Source organism: Rhea americana, unplaced genomic scaffold, assembly GCF_003343005.1.
Source record: "Rhea americana isolate MKP2758 unplaced genomic scaffold, rheAme1 scaffold_85, whole genome shotgun sequence".
NCBI classification, from domain to species: Eukaryota; Metazoa; Chordata; class Aves; order Rheiformes; family Rheidae; genus Rhea; species Rhea americana.
The window spans coordinates 781947-798512 of NW_028187034.1; the positions used below are offsets into that span (position 1 = coordinate 781947).

At 36.9% G+C, this 16566-nt stretch overlaps 1 protein-coding gene across 10 annotated transcripts in view; it reads left to right on the forward strand.

Annotated features, from left to right (window-relative positions):
* The window catches only part of MRTFA (myocardin related transcription factor A), a 96605-nt gene that overhangs the window by 23291 nt on the left and 56748 nt on the right, over window positions 1-16566 (forward strand). The window contains exon 2 of one of the 10 annotated variants that reach the window (XM_085323587.1): window positions 1274-1346. The exons of the other annotated variants lie outside the window; for them this stretch is intronic. The gene's annotated coding sequence lies outside the window, so the exon portion shown is untranslated. The remainder of the gene's footprint in view (window positions 1-1273; window positions 1347-16566) is intronic. 10 annotated transcript variants of the gene reach the window in all.

Sequence of the window (16566 nt, forward strand, 5' to 3'; positions counted from 1 at the left end):
TTACTTGATCTGGGATGCTTGCCTTCCACAAAGTACTGTGTGTGCTGGGAAGAGAGACTAATTGGAATGTGTGGAATTTCAGTAAGACTTGAAGTCATTTAACAGGCATGTACTTTAGGTATCAGAAGGTACTCCCATTACTGTAAAGACAAAGTGCTGTACAAAAAGCATGGGATTTTTGCCATGCAGGCTGTTGGAGATTGTACCTGCTTACAGTTTGCAGGGTTGTTGAACTTTTTAAATGTTTCTAAGGTGCTAATGTAGTGTATATGTGCTACAGTCACGTTCTGTTAAAAGATGAGTAATGTTTTAAATGTTTATTAGGGCACTTGCTTTTATTTTAAGGAAATGTGCTGGTGGTTGCTGCTATAATTTTTTTGTTAGATTATGTGTTCCTGTTTCCTTCCCCTTCTTGCTCTTTCCTATCACGGAGTGTTGTCAAATTGCATTCAATCAGATGTAGAAGTTGTTTTCAAATACATCTTGTTAGCATGKTTTTGCAGATTTTATAGCTTATCTTTTTGCTACTGTGACTTCAAAAACATTGATAATGATTTCTTAAAATTATGTCATGAATTATCTTTTTAAAGTATTAGCTTATACTCAAGGTTGGGTTTTTAACCCTGAGAAAGGGTTTTAAAGAAACAGGATTCTTCTGAAGTTATTTTCTCAAATTTCTTTATTCTGATGTGTAGAAGACTTCTGGAGTAGTGTGACTCAGAGCTGTATTTAATTACCAAGTGATGGTTATTATCTCATCCAGAATTTACATGTGAAGAATATACTTAAGTGTGTACTGGAACAAAAGAACCAAGACAGGAAACGTATAGCTTTCTCTGATCTGTCCACACACATTCCAGTGAGGCTTGCTGTTCTGTTGTGTGAGTAAGAGGAATGCTTGTTAGAATAAAAACAACCAGTTTGTCTTGGATAGATTTGTGTTAAGAAACATTATGTCCCAGGAGGCTATAAATTTAGTATACTGTCTGAAAATTTCTGATAGAGCTATGAGATTCAGAGATGGAAATGAGCGGCTACTGCTGATGGGAGTTACTAAACAGCTAAGAAGTGGTAATCTCTAGAARTATTTAAAACACATTTAAATAGTGATGGAGGAATAGATGAGTTGGAGGGAGTAATTCCAAAGACAACTTTAATGTGGTAGCTTTAAAAAGTCATCTCTCAGCACAATTCTTGTTTGTTGTTGATTGTGTTAACATCATTATAATGCCCTTCCCCAACCACTGGTTTGTAATATTTTTTTCCTTTCCAGTATCCCTTATGCAGGTTTGCCTTTGAGATTTCAAGGTTGAGGGCTAATGGATGAATATTAAGCATATAATTTGGTAACTCTTAAGAGAAAATCAATATTCATGAATTTAAACTGCCTGCAGAACAAGTCAGGCCCAGAACTGAGCAGGTGGTGTGTGGTGTTTTTGTGGGTGACCTAAATATTGAGAGTAGTAATGGGGAGAGGAAGCCAGATTCAGTAAAGGGAGACTGTCATTCTGCAAGACTATCCTGAAGAAGTGAGCGACTACTTCACCCAGGAAAGATCACATTGTTTTGCAATGGGACACTCCCTGCTAGTACTCTGTAAGCTGAGCCCTGGCTTTAGGTAATAGCCCATTTCTGTAGCGTGTGCTTTTTTTTCCTTATGAAGACTTTCAAGTTCTTTGTAATTCTTTGATATCTATCTGGATACTATCAGCCACCTCTGCAAGCTGCAGCTCTCCTCCACAACCAGTATGTTACAGCAAAGTATAAGAAAGTCTGTCTTGCCAAAGACATCAGATAGGGCAATCTTCATCTTCCTTGCTGGTTAACTAAGCAATATTCAGTGATGTAGGCTTACAGTTGTGCTTATTACCTCTAGGTTGAATATTAAAAAAACCTCTGACATTCTGTTAATGTTAAAGTATCTCTGTAAATTTGATGTGGTGTTCTGTACTGCAGTAATGGAATGTGAGCTCTTGGACCAATGGAAGAGTTTCTTTGTGGCAAGGCAAACTACTAATTTTAAATTGGATCCAAAGTGACTTAGTTGCACTTCAGCAGTGACGTATTTACTCTCCAGTGTAGATTTGTAACACTCTTATTTTTCTCCTACTTTTAAAATGTTTCCTTTTCGTTATATTTTTCAGTGTCTTCTCCTTCCTGTGTAGCCATGTTACTTTGGTTTGTCCTGGTTAATGCCTTAATTCCCTGAACTATCTACGTATTCAGTGTCACGACRGCAGACAGACTGATGAAACTTAAGTGATGCTTCTGGACACTGACATAAACATTTCCCTAAGGGGGAAAGGGTATTGTTCTCTCTTGGTTCACACTTTGTCCACTTCTGTTTCTGTATATTGCCACAAAGATAAGTTTACGTTCTGCTGAAAATCACCAGTTTCTTTATTTTTGATAAATACGAATATCAAAGATAAGTAATTAAGGTTATTGTGACTTATTTCTGTGACTAGTCTCTTAATAGATTCTTAAGATCCAGTCTCCCAATGCAGTTCCTCTCCATAAGGATTGTACAGCAAGAATTAACATTTTAGGCCTGCAATTTTTACATCATCTGGCTGTGGGTCTAGGACTGCATAGGTGGCACTTGGGTATGACAGAAGCCCGAATTATCTGTATTCCTGTCCTTTTAAATCACTATTGATGTAAGGAGGCTGAAATCAGATAAATACTACAATATCATCATTATAAGGGATTTTCCTTGATTGTTTAAAGTTGCCATATGAGTTTCTGCTGCTTCCTTTGAAGCCCCAGCTATGTTTGTGTGGGGAAAGGAACCTATGTTGCTAAAACCTGGTGTGCTCTTCTCTCAGCTGTTGAGCAGCTGTTGAGAGTTAGTGCATCTGATCACTAGAGCAGCCCTGAGGTTATTTTAGATTGGACGGCTCAGAAAACAGTGCAAAAGTAGTTTTGTGCACCCGGTTACTCATCTTTGTGAATATTGTTGTGGCAGGATAGGGATTCTGACTTGCTCCAAAGGATTTTAAATCTAAAATTAGTCTGTGTCTTTGTAGTACTCAAAATATTTTTGGACTTGATATAAATATATGCAATTCCTTATTGGCAAATGACCTAATGAGAAATGACGACGAGCCTTGAGGAAAGATGTGGAATAAGGGAAAGCTTCTCTGGGGACAGCAGTGTTGGAATTAGTTTGTTAAGATAATTAAATTATCTGTTGAGCAAATTACTTGAGACTTTTTAGAGACTGAAATTGAATTTCCTTTCTGCTGGGAACTAAAATGATCTAGTAAAGACTTTTTTTTTTTCTTTTTAACTTAAATAGTTGATTATAAAAGTTCTGTTCTCTATCCCAAATCATATGAAACCACATCATCCAAATGTGGGAAACGAGGATTAGTTTTTTAGACCTTTAGGATGAAGGCTATGATCCACAGTGGAAAGGTCTGAGGGAGAAAGTATGCGTGTTGTCTGTTTTTGAGAAACAAATGCTACCATATATTTGGAAGGCGTTCTAGTCATCTGGTATGGTGTCTCAAGTTTAGTGGCCAGGAAGGGAGTGGATGGGGTAGGGAAATAATACAATTAGTAAGGAAAAAAACTGGTGAAGATTGAAATAATATGACTGATCTATGGGCAGTATATAGCATGTTTTTGGCCCTGTTGTCTCTAAGATGAGAATCTGCATGCTTATGTTAACACTGGGTCTCCTTGTCCTTGGAATGAAATGGCCTCATCAGCAGAGCCCCTTAGGGGAATGAAAATCTACCCAACACATAATCCTCTTTTAAAAGGAAGGGGAAAAAAACTGCCAGATCTAGTCTCTGGCCCTATTCCCCCCTACRTCCCCAATGCTTCACTTAGGTCCACCCCTTGATGCTCTTTTACTTTCGCAACTGTGCATTTTATGTTCTGCTTTGAATATTCTTCATTTTTCTCCTAGCAGTAATTTGATTCTTGGGTGTCCCAACTTGACTGTAGTGAATAAGCTGGGAACAGCATGTTGAAAGACTGGGTTTTCTCACTAGCTAGAGATTTTCATCATACAAGGATGAGAATTTCTTGAAAGTTTTGAACAAGATTGAAGTTGAAGGGTTTTCTGTCTGTCTGTCTTTGTATCTTTAACTGTCCGTCTGTCTATATCTAGAGAGTTTTTAAGGGATTGTAACTGTTGAGAAAAGGATCAACATGATACTGCAGGAACCAGAAATGCTGACAACAATCTAATCAAGTATCATCTCAAACATATCCCAGTGGCTAATTATTGCCAGTGAACCATGGCTGCAGAGTACACAGGGAGTGCCAGGAGGGTATATGACTCTGAATAAAGACAAATTAGAGAATTCTGACTTCATATGCATGTTGAAGATGGCACTAGCTGGATGTTAAATATTGATCACTTTAGTGCTTTGTTAGAGATGATTTGATCATTCTGTTCTTCATTTGTCAGTCCCCAGTGTTAAATTTATCTACCTCTTGAAGGTCAGAAAATCACTGTAAAATCTAGGACTTGTTTTAAAGAAAATTGCTGTTTAGCTTTTGGCTGATTTAGGTGATTTTATTGTTAATTATATTCAGTGAAACATTCTTGATACTTTGGGGAGAGTCTTAAATGGTATATTTTGAGAAAAGCTCTTCTCCTGTTTGGAGAGCTTCATCCCGTTCCCAATACTTTTAAGTCACTTTTTTTTTWAAAAGATTATTTCCTTGAATTATAATGTTTATATAATTTTGTCCCAAATATTTTGTCTTTTTGTCATATTGAGCTTTTTGTCAGCTATGTAAAGTGTTGTATTTCTGAGATGTAAATAAGACATGCAGAAGTTAGAAGTATCTTTTAATAAGTGTGGTGTACTTCTGTAGGGCATTTTTATCTGTGGCTTGTAGGACATTCTGTAGTCACAGAACTTAACAAATGCATAGATATGAATGACCTCTATTCTACAGATGGGAACAGARGTTGGACTGTAACCTTGGGAAGATCCAACAGTAAATTGTAGCAGCCTAGAAGTCTGGCATTTGCATATTCTTAATATTAGGGAACATTGCCTAAAAAGCAGGACATATGTAATGCCAAAAGTGTCAAACAGATTTGTTTTAAAAATTGATAGCTTTTTCTTTCTCTTTTTTTTTCTGAGTTAGTAGTGATTTGGAAAGAGATGAGTAAAACAGTAACTCCATGGCTTTGTATGTGTTTCAGAAATTTCTTTCTTTCTTTCTTTCTTTTTTTTTTTTAATGTGTAGCATTGATTTCCATAACTTAGTCTTACATTTTGTAAAATGTAAGGATCCCGTCTGATCTTTATTTTGTAATTCTGACATTACTGTATTCTTTCTTTTGTTATGGAAGCAAAATAGTATTTTCTGCCTCCTAATATAGATAGAAAAGGCAAGTGAGGTGTTCTGGCAGGGTTGCATCTTATATGGAGTACTTAGTTTCTGCGTTCATTCATAAAAATTACAGAAAAGTGGTTTGGACACAATACAGTTCATCATTCCTCTGGTGATACTCAATCTGTGAAGTCTAGAGGTAGGATTTAAACCTTAGTAAGATGTTTGGTATTGAACAGGATGCATATGGCAAGACAGTATCTATTTCATCTATTTTCAAGGTGATGTTTATGTTCACCTCAGTGTTCTTTGTTTCTAATAGATGTTCTAATTCTGTTGATCTTTTGTATATAAGGAAAACCCACAGAATTTACAATTTAGAGGGGAGTCTAACTGAATTTGTGCACGATATTTTTGGAAAATCATAGAATAAAGTAAGACTTTCTAAAATTAGGGTATCAGCCTTTCTATTAGTGTTATTTTTGTCAAAACTTCAGTTGTGGTTGTGTTTTCTCTTTTCTTCCAAATTATGGAAATTCCTGAGGTTTGCAATTAATTCTTAGGGTGAGAGTTTCTCCCACTAAAGAGTACTTGTATGTGGCTTTTGCTTAAATCAGCTAATCCTAGTCCTAGATTATGCAGTGTTGGTAAATTTAGAACACATAATTAGGGATAAAAATTGTACCTCTTCTATCAATGGCAGCTCTCTTCTCTCCTGGATCAACCACTGTTGAAAAATATTAAGCAAGAAGCAGGCAAATGGGAATCCATTTATATAAACAAGACTGTTGGAAATGTGTGAAAAATGGTAAGAGAGTAAAGTGCCAAATGAGAGCATACAGGTGCACTTTGTTTTCATTGTCTCTGCTGAAATTTAGTCTTAAGGAGTCTTAAGCTTTGAATGTGATTTTAATTACAATAGATATCTCCTGATTGAAATTAAGAGTGGGATGGATGCATATTAAGTTTTAAATATCAGTCTTAAATAATGAGAGAGTGTTACAAAAAAACAAAACCCAAACTTCAGCTACTATCAGTTGCTACTTTTAGTAGACTTATTAAGATAATTAAATTATCTGTTAGGCGGATTACTTGAGACTTTTTAGAGACTGAAACTGAATTTTATTTCTGTTGAGAGTTTAAATCATCTAGTGAGGAAGGACTTAACTTCTGAATGGTTCTCGATCCCTTTGTTCATCTCCAGAAGCACTATGGAAAAGATGGAAGCTGGGAACACTTTTCCCGGTCAATTCAGTTGGCTTGCAACCTGCTTATGAATAGCCGTTGGAGAAGTAGGTGAATCATATGCTCAACTGTGTAAATAAATCATCTTGGTAGGCCCTTACACAGCCTGCACTCAGCAGGCTGAGCATGCTTAAAGCTGACAGGTCAGGAAACTGTGCTTATTTACTGCTTGGGTACTAATGGAATTATGTTCAAGAAATGACTGTAGCTGAGGCCATTACTGACATAGGTAACAAAGTTCATTTTCCACATTTGTGGACATGTTGGTTACTAAATAGGAGAAAACATGTTCTTAGTATTTTAGAGAAGTCTTTATGGGAGGGGGAAAGAATACCACTTTATTATTTTGGGAGCAGTATAAAATAAACAAGGAGAGAATACTTATGCAGAACAGAAAGCAGTAAGTGAAGCAGAAACAGTATGGTTAGTGAGATACATGTGTCCTATTGAGACATCTAACCGCTGTGTTTGGCATCTGATTCAGCTGCTGAATTTATTTGAACTATGGTTAGCTACTCATTCAAGAGAGTCATGCAAGATGAAGTGAAATTCTAGATTCCTATTCAAGAGCATGATTTGGGACCTCTTCCCCCTTCTCCCCCCCCCCCCCCCCCCCCCSCCAGTTTGCCTGTTTTCATTGTGTTAAAAATGCAAACTGATGCACGGGTTTGTACCAAGCTCCTGGTGGTGGGAGCCCCCTAATTATCCTCTTTCTGTAAGAATCTCTTGGTCCTTTTTGCTGCCTTTTATCTCCCAGCTTCTGACTCATTTGTTTTCTTTATAGTTATTTGCTGATTTCAAAAGCTTGCTGTTTCCTTCTCATTATCTAGTTCAATCTAATCTCCCTATGTACCCTCTTCTCTTGTTCCCTAACAGCCTTTGCTTTATTCATGTCACTACCTAATTAGCCCGTGTGGACATCTTGCAAATTCCTTTGCTGTTGGTCACTGTTCAGGTCAAGATATGGACTGAATGGTCTGTTGGCATGACCTGACTTTGTGCTGTAGCAGACTGTTTGGCTCACTGAAAGACTGAGTCATGGAAAAAATATATATGCATGCACACACATGTGTGTGTATATCTTTGTGTGTGTATATAAAGATGGAAGAGGACTGTAAGAATACTTTTTTTTTTTTGACACTGTCTACAATCCAGTAACACTTAGATGGCTTTTCAAAAATAGTTTTAAGGACTCACGAAAGATGAAGAAATCTCAGTAGTTTTAGATGTGCTGCTGGCCTCTCTGGAAAGGTTACAGTAAAGAAACTTTCCACTAGATTGATAGCTTTACCCATGATATTTGATGTTTCTGTGTAGTCTGGTATCTCTGCAACAGCCTCCATATTTGAACCTCACTGATTGTAGTAGCAGCTTCCAGTATTTTTTCAGTAGTGATAAGGAAGAACTGTCAGATTACTGTTTTGTTTTTCTTTGTTTTGTTTGCTTGTTTCAAGTTCTCATACTGGAATGGTGCTTCCAGGGAAAGTCTTATCTACTGAAGCAGGGTTTTACATTTTTGCTTGTAATATTACTAAATTCTTCTTTCATTTTTTTAAAGTTCAGCATTCTTGATAGAAGTAGAGAACTTTTTTAATATATGCAAGTGTTGTTTGTTTTAGCTTCTCTGAAGAGGATGTTTAAATGGCAAATAATAACTTTTAAAGATAATTTCATTTTCATTTTTCTTATTTTTGTTTATAAATTTCTTTTTATGACTTTTGACAAGTGGCTGAGTGGAAATGTGTGCGCTATATGCGCTCTGAAGTGCAATCAGTCAGATACTAAAACCTGAATTTCAGGTCACTTTTTGTGCACATTTTACATGGATAGATAAGAGTTATGTCCCCTTACAATCACTGAGATTCTTACAGTGCATTGCCAGAATTAATGCACGTTAGCACTACCACTCTTGGACAAATTCCTTCTTTTGTTAATGTGTTCCATTTCCCCTAAATCTTCCTCTGTACTTACTAACTTCTTCATTTACTGCTCTGGATAGATGCTTTGCTTTGTTTCTGTGCATTTTATTGTGTTTTTCACTGCCTTGGTGTACATTACACATTAATAATTGTCCTTTTCATCTTAATCTCTTTCTGTGAATATACAGAAAAAAAGACTCTTCATCATAGAACAATCTATGATGCATTTCAATATCTTGTTCTGTTGATATTCTGAAAAAACTTAGAACCGATTAGAGATCAAACTTAAATGTAGAAGTGTGATTTAAATGAATAGAAGGCTTTTTCTGTGCACATCTAGAGAACAAAAGAAGTGTTATTTTCAAGTCAGCGCTATAAATGAGTAGACAGGAGAATTTTTTTAAAGTTTTATCCAATATAGTTGATAATTATTCTTAATTTGCTCTGTGTCTAGCCAGTTCTGGAAAAGAACAACAACTGCAACTGAAAATTAGAGTTATCCTGAACTGAATGTTAAACTTTATTCATCTGCGGGGGGAAAAGTTGCATTTTTGAGCTACTTCAGCCAATTAGGGATATACTGAACTCAATTTAGACCCAATTGATGCTGATCTCTTTCTTTCAAAAACATCTCTCAGGCTCTCTCTTCCCTCTTTATAGTAGTAAGCTGAGTTGCTGTAGGGATGTCAACTGCCAAACTGTTTTTAATGGGTTGAAAGAGGACAGATGTCTGTGAGCTTCTGAAGGAAGGTGTCCCCCTCTTCAGCTCATTCAGCAGTGACAAGTATCAGTGCTGCAGTTTCTGGAGTTGGTTTTCTTTTTCACTTTCAACTAAAGTTGACATTCACTGCTGGCTTATGGTGTTCATAAGAGTAACCTCTCAGTCATGTACTAAAATACTTTCTAACTTCATCCTGTCTTTTTCAAGCACCTGTTAGTTGATTTGTTTCCTTACTGTTATGTTTTCATTTACTAGTAAGAGTTTTTTAGTTGTGACTTTTTTCCTATTGTTTTTGGCATTTCATTTTGTTTGAATAGCAGAACTTAAAATACTGAATTCGCTTGTTTTGAATTGCAAGATTGCTTTGCTTCAGAAACTCATTGTAATCAGGATTTTGGTTTTGGATGGAGAGGGAGGGAAAAGATTCCTGCCTTTAAAGTTTACATCACCACTTTAAAAATAGAACTTTTGATTATAATATGGAATCTATGGCATTTGGAAATATAACCTTTTGTATGTAGGTAGCAAGTTCCCAGGGACTGTAAAGAGTTCCCTTGCTGCTGGTACGGCTCTGAGATGTGTATGTTCTGAGTAGAGATAAAATGACTCTTCGCTGGCTTTTAACCAGAGTCCTGCATGTGATCCAGTACTGAACAAAGTTATGTGAGCTTCATCGTCATCATGCAAGGGGAATTCTTTCCGAAGCAGCAAATGGGACTTTCTTGAAGTCAGCTTTAAATATGGAAATTCCTACGCAAGAGCTACTAACTGCATGAAGGTCTGTTGGCTCTTAAAAGAAATGGAGTGAGGAGTGCACAACTGTGAGCTGCAACATTACTGAGTTATTCCATTCATGAAAGATTTGAACATAACCTCTTGCTGCCTTTTATCCCTACGATTAACTATTGAGTAATAGAATCACAGTGTTGTCAGCCAAATCGGAGTTAAAGGACTGTACTAAAATTAAATATATAAAGGATACTTTTTAGTTCTCTTTTTAGTTGTAAGAGGCAGTCTGCAATAAAGACCACATATTAGATTCATTTAATTGGGCAGTACCTACTTCTACTGAGATCTTAAGATTTAAACCAAACACTGGAAATCCTTTATAAAACTTGGAGTAGGTATTTGCTGAAGTGTTAAAATAGTAATTTTTTCTTTAGGTGCTTTGAAAATATTTTCATCATTCAGTTTATGCAGTGAGTGCTCATTCAGTTTATGCAGTGAGTGCTACACTACAGGTTGAGACTGAGGGAGGAAAAGGAGAAAAACATTGAACAGCTTTTTGTCTTTATCCATTCTGTGACCTAAGATGAACTGTAAGAACACAGGTTACATTTGTTTGAAAGCAGTGAAGATGTAGTAGACTAAAAACAATTATTCACTGATGGCACATATTTTATTTGAATTAGATTTAAGGCACACTTTACACTCAAGCTTTCTAATGTCTCCAGTTTGTTTTTAAAATTTAACTAACAAGAAATAACTTTAAGGTGTATGCATTTTATTTAATTTCGAGTCTACATACTATGATTCTCATTATCATATTGCATCTGTAAGAAAATAATTTTTTGCATCGTATACCAATTGCTATTAAAACACTGAGTAAAAGTTTAAAATGCGTGTCAACTCATGATGAATTTTGCTGTAACTGTAAGGATCAAAGCAGAATCTTTCTTGCTGAGAAATTAATGTGGTAAGTTGTTATGGGCCCTATCTAACAGCTGTCACCATATTTTGTAAATTACTAGTTCAGTTACATGACAAATATAAATCAGCCTTTCTTTAGGAGCACAGCTAAAGTGCACAACAAAGTGAAGTAATAAATAATTATTTAAATCACCTTCTTTGATGTCTTAAGCATGATTGTATAAAATTAACTGAGGAGCACTTTGGATTGACTCAGACTGACCTGTTGTCATCTTTGTGGCCTGCCACTAATTTAGATCCTGGATTAATATCTGAACATGCATTTTGCTGAGTCTCTGCGAATGATAGAATGATTGCAGCATGCATGCTTTGTATAAAGGGGGCACAGTGTGGACACGCATCCGCTCTGTCTTCTGGTTCCCTGGTAACTGCTTGCTCTCCAGTGTTTGCCAGACTTAACAGATGACTAATGTTTAACAAGGCACTTAACTTTCCATTCCTGTATGATAACAGAAATTTAGATTAAGGTTTAGTTTAGGATTCTTTTTTCTTTCTTTAACGATGGCATGCATGTCCAGTCTACACTCTGCTTATATGCATTAAAATATGAATTGCTAATATTTAGCTTTATTATGAAGCAGTCAGTAATGTATATCTAGAGCTGTGCAGATCAGTGGTTAGGGATTATATAAAACTTTAAGGTTTTGGAAACGTTGCTGATGTTACTGGATGTCATGTGGAAATCTATGTAGATAAATTTTAATATCTAACTGGYTCTGCTTTCCCAAATCTTAAATGATTTCTGGAGCACTTAAACAAAAACAACAACCCCACTACAGCCTCATGTTACATCGGGATGCTCCTTGTTGCAGTACTGAGTGCCTCAGTTCAGCCTTACAGCACCCTCTGCTGTTCTCACCTTAGGGCTCTTCCAAGGAGAGACCAACTCACGCTTGTTTCAAACTGTCTTTTCATATGGAGAAATCCCAGCTGGTCAGCCGGAGAGGGTCTCAACTTCCTTCCTTTGTGTCTAAAGAAACACGAGCCTGTTTTATGGAAGTGAAACTAGATTCTTTTTAAAAAATCTGAATAGAAGAAATATGCCCCTCAGCCATACCTTCCCCCCACCCCCTCGATTTCTTTGTCAAGAGAATTTTACTAATAAAACCAGCACAGGAAACTAATTTAATTACACTGGCACTGCTCCCTTTTGTGATTAATCTTTGTGGTGTTTATTGCATAATTTAGCAGTAGTTTAAGTAGGTAAGGAGTCATGAAGAAACAGGACTGGAGGGACCTTCAGGGTCACAGAACCCAGTCCTCTAATGTTACAAGTAATCGGGTCATACACTCCCCTTTCATAACTTTATCAAGCATCCATTATTATTATTTCTTACTCCCCAGAAACTCATGCTGTGAATCTGTCCCGGAATCTCACTCTTTGATTAAAAATCTTCCAATTTTCAGTATTAAGCATGCTCACATGGAGTTAAACTGATAAACACCTTAAYGCAGGGTAAGTGCTTTCACTAGAAGAAGCTATACTCACAATAACCTTAAGTGTAGACAAATGCTGAAGTAGTGTCTGTTATTGTGACCTGCTAAATACTGTTTTGCATCTTCCTATGAAGCTTTTTTTTTCTCTTTTTTTCCTTTAAACAGTCACTAAATAATGTTAATGACACTTCCTAGGCATTATACCTAGCGTTCGAATCCCAACAGGTTAAGAACCTATTTAGTTACGCAATGTGAGAAGTAGATTGAGAATAATAATAAATAAAATAAATAACAGTAAGTGTGTGTATTATTCTTTGTAGTCTTCCTTTTTTTCTGTCCTGCTTTTTTTCTCAGAAAGGAGTGTGTTCCAAGTAAAGAAATTGCAATTTCCAATGAAGCAGAGGTTGCCTGCAGTCAGTATGTAATAGAAAGTGGCCTCAATGCTTTCTTGGTTTTTGAGGAGAGAATTGCTTGTATTTCTGCTGGAAATTCTCTAATTGAATCTGTTTTTCCTTGTTTTTTGTCTTCCAGTATTTGAGATACTGGAAAACAGTGGCTTTGATTTATTAAAGATTTTACCTGATGCAGAGGTACTTCTGATTAAAAACACAAATCCAAAACCTTTTGATTAAGCTCTCCAGAAGTGTTTAACTTACTGCAGTTCTTCCAAGGTTCAGACCTATTGAAGCTCTTCCACTGAAAGCTGAAAAAACAGATAATGCTTTGCAATACTCCTACGTTGACCCCATGTTACCTTGAACCAAGCAAGAGGAAGATCCAGATTTGTAGGCTCTTTGTGGAGAAGCCTATATTGCTAATCTTATCTTGCAAATCCAGAGACTGAAGTGTGAGTATGGCTGGAACAGTGTAGTGTAGATGTCAGAGCATTTTTAGGTTTAAGGAGGAAACTTGTTGGTAAGTAACATGGACCAGAGAAGAATAGCYGTTTTAAACAGAAATGCAGTTTTCTACAGAAGCCTAAGTTCATTTCTGAGATTTTAATTTCTGTATCAGTTAAAATTTACCTTACTCAAAATCTCCTTTATGATTTTTTTTTCCCCTTATTCTGGGCCTTTTTGTTATGCTGGTAAAATAACTGGTATTCAGCTCCACTCCTCCCAGTTTTCTTCAGAGAGAGTCAGTGGCTCATTTGCTCTGCTTGTTGATTTAGTGTCTGGGAAGAATGAGGTTTTTTTGGACCAATTCCTCATCACTCTCTCACTAAGGGAGCCTGCGTCATTGAGAAATGTTTAACCTTCTGGCCCTGAATCAGTACTGGAAACTTTGCTGACAAAATTTAGACACTAAAGCTACATCTTGAAAATATTATTTATGCAAAATACCATTTCCTTTGATTTAATTAGGACAGGAGATTGCAGAGCTTGATTTAAGGGTTTGAGTAGCTACTAATTTGGAGACTGAGGAAGAGGGAAAAATTTAGTTCTTTCAAAAACAGAGGTTTTGTGAGGGGAAGAGAAGAGTTGGGAGAAGACAACAGAAAAGTGAGAGGACTATGTGGGGAAAGACTATCCTACAATCACAGTTCTAGCACTGTCTAACAGTTAAACAGTTCTCTCCTGTTTGTGTAAGGAGGCTGGCATTTCAACTCTAACAGCTTGTTAACATTTTCAAGATGCTGATAGCAGAAGCACAGCCTGACAAACCGCTRTAGAGGAGTTTTCAGGCTTAAACTATTAGCTAGTTGTGGAGAGCTAGGGGTCTGAAATTTTGGTGGGAAGTCTCCTTTTTCAGAGGTTTGATTTATTAAGAGATACTACCTCTCCGTGTAAACCTTGGTATGACTACTATATGTCTGAGTTTTCCAGACTGTCCTCTTTTTTCCTTTGTGGAACTTGAGCAGATTTTCATGTCTGGTTGCCCTGCTGGGAACTACATCCCAGTAACAGACAGAGCTGAAGACCGTTAGAAATCCCAGACATTTCTATGACACAATCATAATAAATCCAAAATGTCTTGGAAGTGTTGTGTTTTTGAAAATTAAGTGTATAGCCTGCTTGTAGTGCAAAGAGTAATGGTGGCATGTCCACAAACCTTTGGATTTACTGTACATGCTCTTGTAATCTACACAGCACAGGCTTGTATGTTTATTTTCAGGATATTCCAAACAGAAATGTGGCAGCTGTTTCTAGGGCTCCAACCTCTTTATGGTGAAGATCTTAAAACTAAGATGAAGAAGCTTGACTCGAGGGGAAAGTCATAGGAAAAGGTTTGAACTGACCTAATGATTTGTCACGACCAGTGAAAGGGAAGGGAAAGGGCCCTACTTTTCTTCCCTCCTCTGTTTTTCACGGTTTGCAAGTCAGTGCACCTGTTACTTTGCCTGACCTAGCTTGAATGCTGACTGCACTCTTCTGTGAGCAGTCCAGCTCATTTTTGAAGAAAACAGAGCCATAAAAATAAATGTTTTCTAGTGGGTTAGTGAGCTGAATTAATGGACTGAACTGTCTTATGAGAGCTAGATCCATTAAAAAAAAAGATGGTAAGAGGAACAAGATTTTAATAGTATTTCATCTGTCTTGTGTAATGTCACTCAAACTGTGTACTGAACAGTGAAGCTAAATAAGGTAGAAGGGAGCCACTTCAAAGGCAGGGAATCATCATTAGGATGAGAAAACTACTGAGCAGTAGATCATGGAACCAGTAAAGAGTTGCAGTGGTTGCACAGTAGGTCTAGCAGATGGAAAATATCTGGCAGCAGGGAAGAATATGCAGTGGGTGATAGACTCAAAGAATTACGACACATGAAATTATGAGCGAGTGTTTTTTTCAGAGTACATATCACACTGGAGAGTACTGAAAAGAGGTGCATTTTCAGTATTAGGTTTGTCAAGTTAGATTTTTTTTGTTTTTGCTCTGAGATGATTAGGTAACTAAGAATGGATGAGCTGGCAGCTGGAAAAAGGGTGCCTACAAGTCTGTCTGTCCGTATTTCCACACTGTAGCTCAAACTTAGTCCTGATTTTACCCAATAGTGTCTCACTGGAGAGAGTTGTAAGTTTCTGATAGATCCTGGACTTACTATAGCATGCTTGCCAAAAGTAAACATGTGGAAGGGTCTTAAAATTCTTTTTGTTCTAAAAAGTTTATAAGCAACTTCTATTAAGCCAGCTGTTAGATGCATTGGGAGTGGGCATCTGAGCCCTCTCAGATCATCAGCACTGGCAGTCATGTAAAGAACATAACTTTTCCAGTTGCACATTTGTCTATTCAATTAGATCATTAATAGGTTTGCTTAGTACTTAAAGTCTTACTTTAAGAATCCCTGTCTTGTATCTGGATTCAAAAAATAAGACTTGGTAGCCAAAGAGGATGCTAGGTTTTGTAATTCTGTTTCTGACACAAATTCTTTGTTATATGTAAATGTYTCTACTTGTTTTAACCCAGTTTATCAGACTAGATAGTTTTTAATAAAATTAAGTGGTCTGAAATCCACAGAATATGAGATCCTGATCTGATGAGTTCTGTAACTCATACCAGAATGACAAAAGAAGTCCTTAAAATTAAAGGGTGTCAGACAGTTGAGAAAAGATGGTGACCAAAGACACTATATTTCAGATGGACTCATAGGTTTAGATGGAGGAAAGCAAAACAGGCAACAGGCCAGAAACACAGCCTAAAGTTCCGAACATGATTACCAGTATAGTTATAAGAATTTAGGCTAAATGCCTTCAAATATTTTTAAGCCACTTTTGAATTAAAACTCATAAGGCTTGAAAATCCCAGCTGGAACAACTGAAGAGGATGCTCCCTCCCAGTTGCTTGCTTTTTTCTCTTTGCTTCCATAGGTGGAACTACAAGAACTGTTGGATTTGAAATTTAAGTTGTTTTAAAAGTAATTATGCTCCTTACAAAATGCCTCTGATACAAAATGTGCCTTTGGCCTTTGATTTGCCCCCCCCCCCCCTTCTTCGGAGTACTCTCATAGATCAGACTATGTGCTGTGTGTTGTCATACTTTTCCTACATCTCTAAAACCTCTACATTAAACTTTTGCCAATAGTGTTACGTATTATTGATACTTGAGAAATTGTAGTCTTTCATATGCATGAGAAGGTCCTTGGGTAGAGATTTGGAACAGCGGCACATGAACAATTTTTCCAAGCTCAGCTGGGGTGTAAGGCTACAGCATTACATTTTGTGTCAGTTCCCTGTACATGTGATCTTACACTGAGGTACCAAAGCTCACCCCCCCCTCCCCACCTCCCTG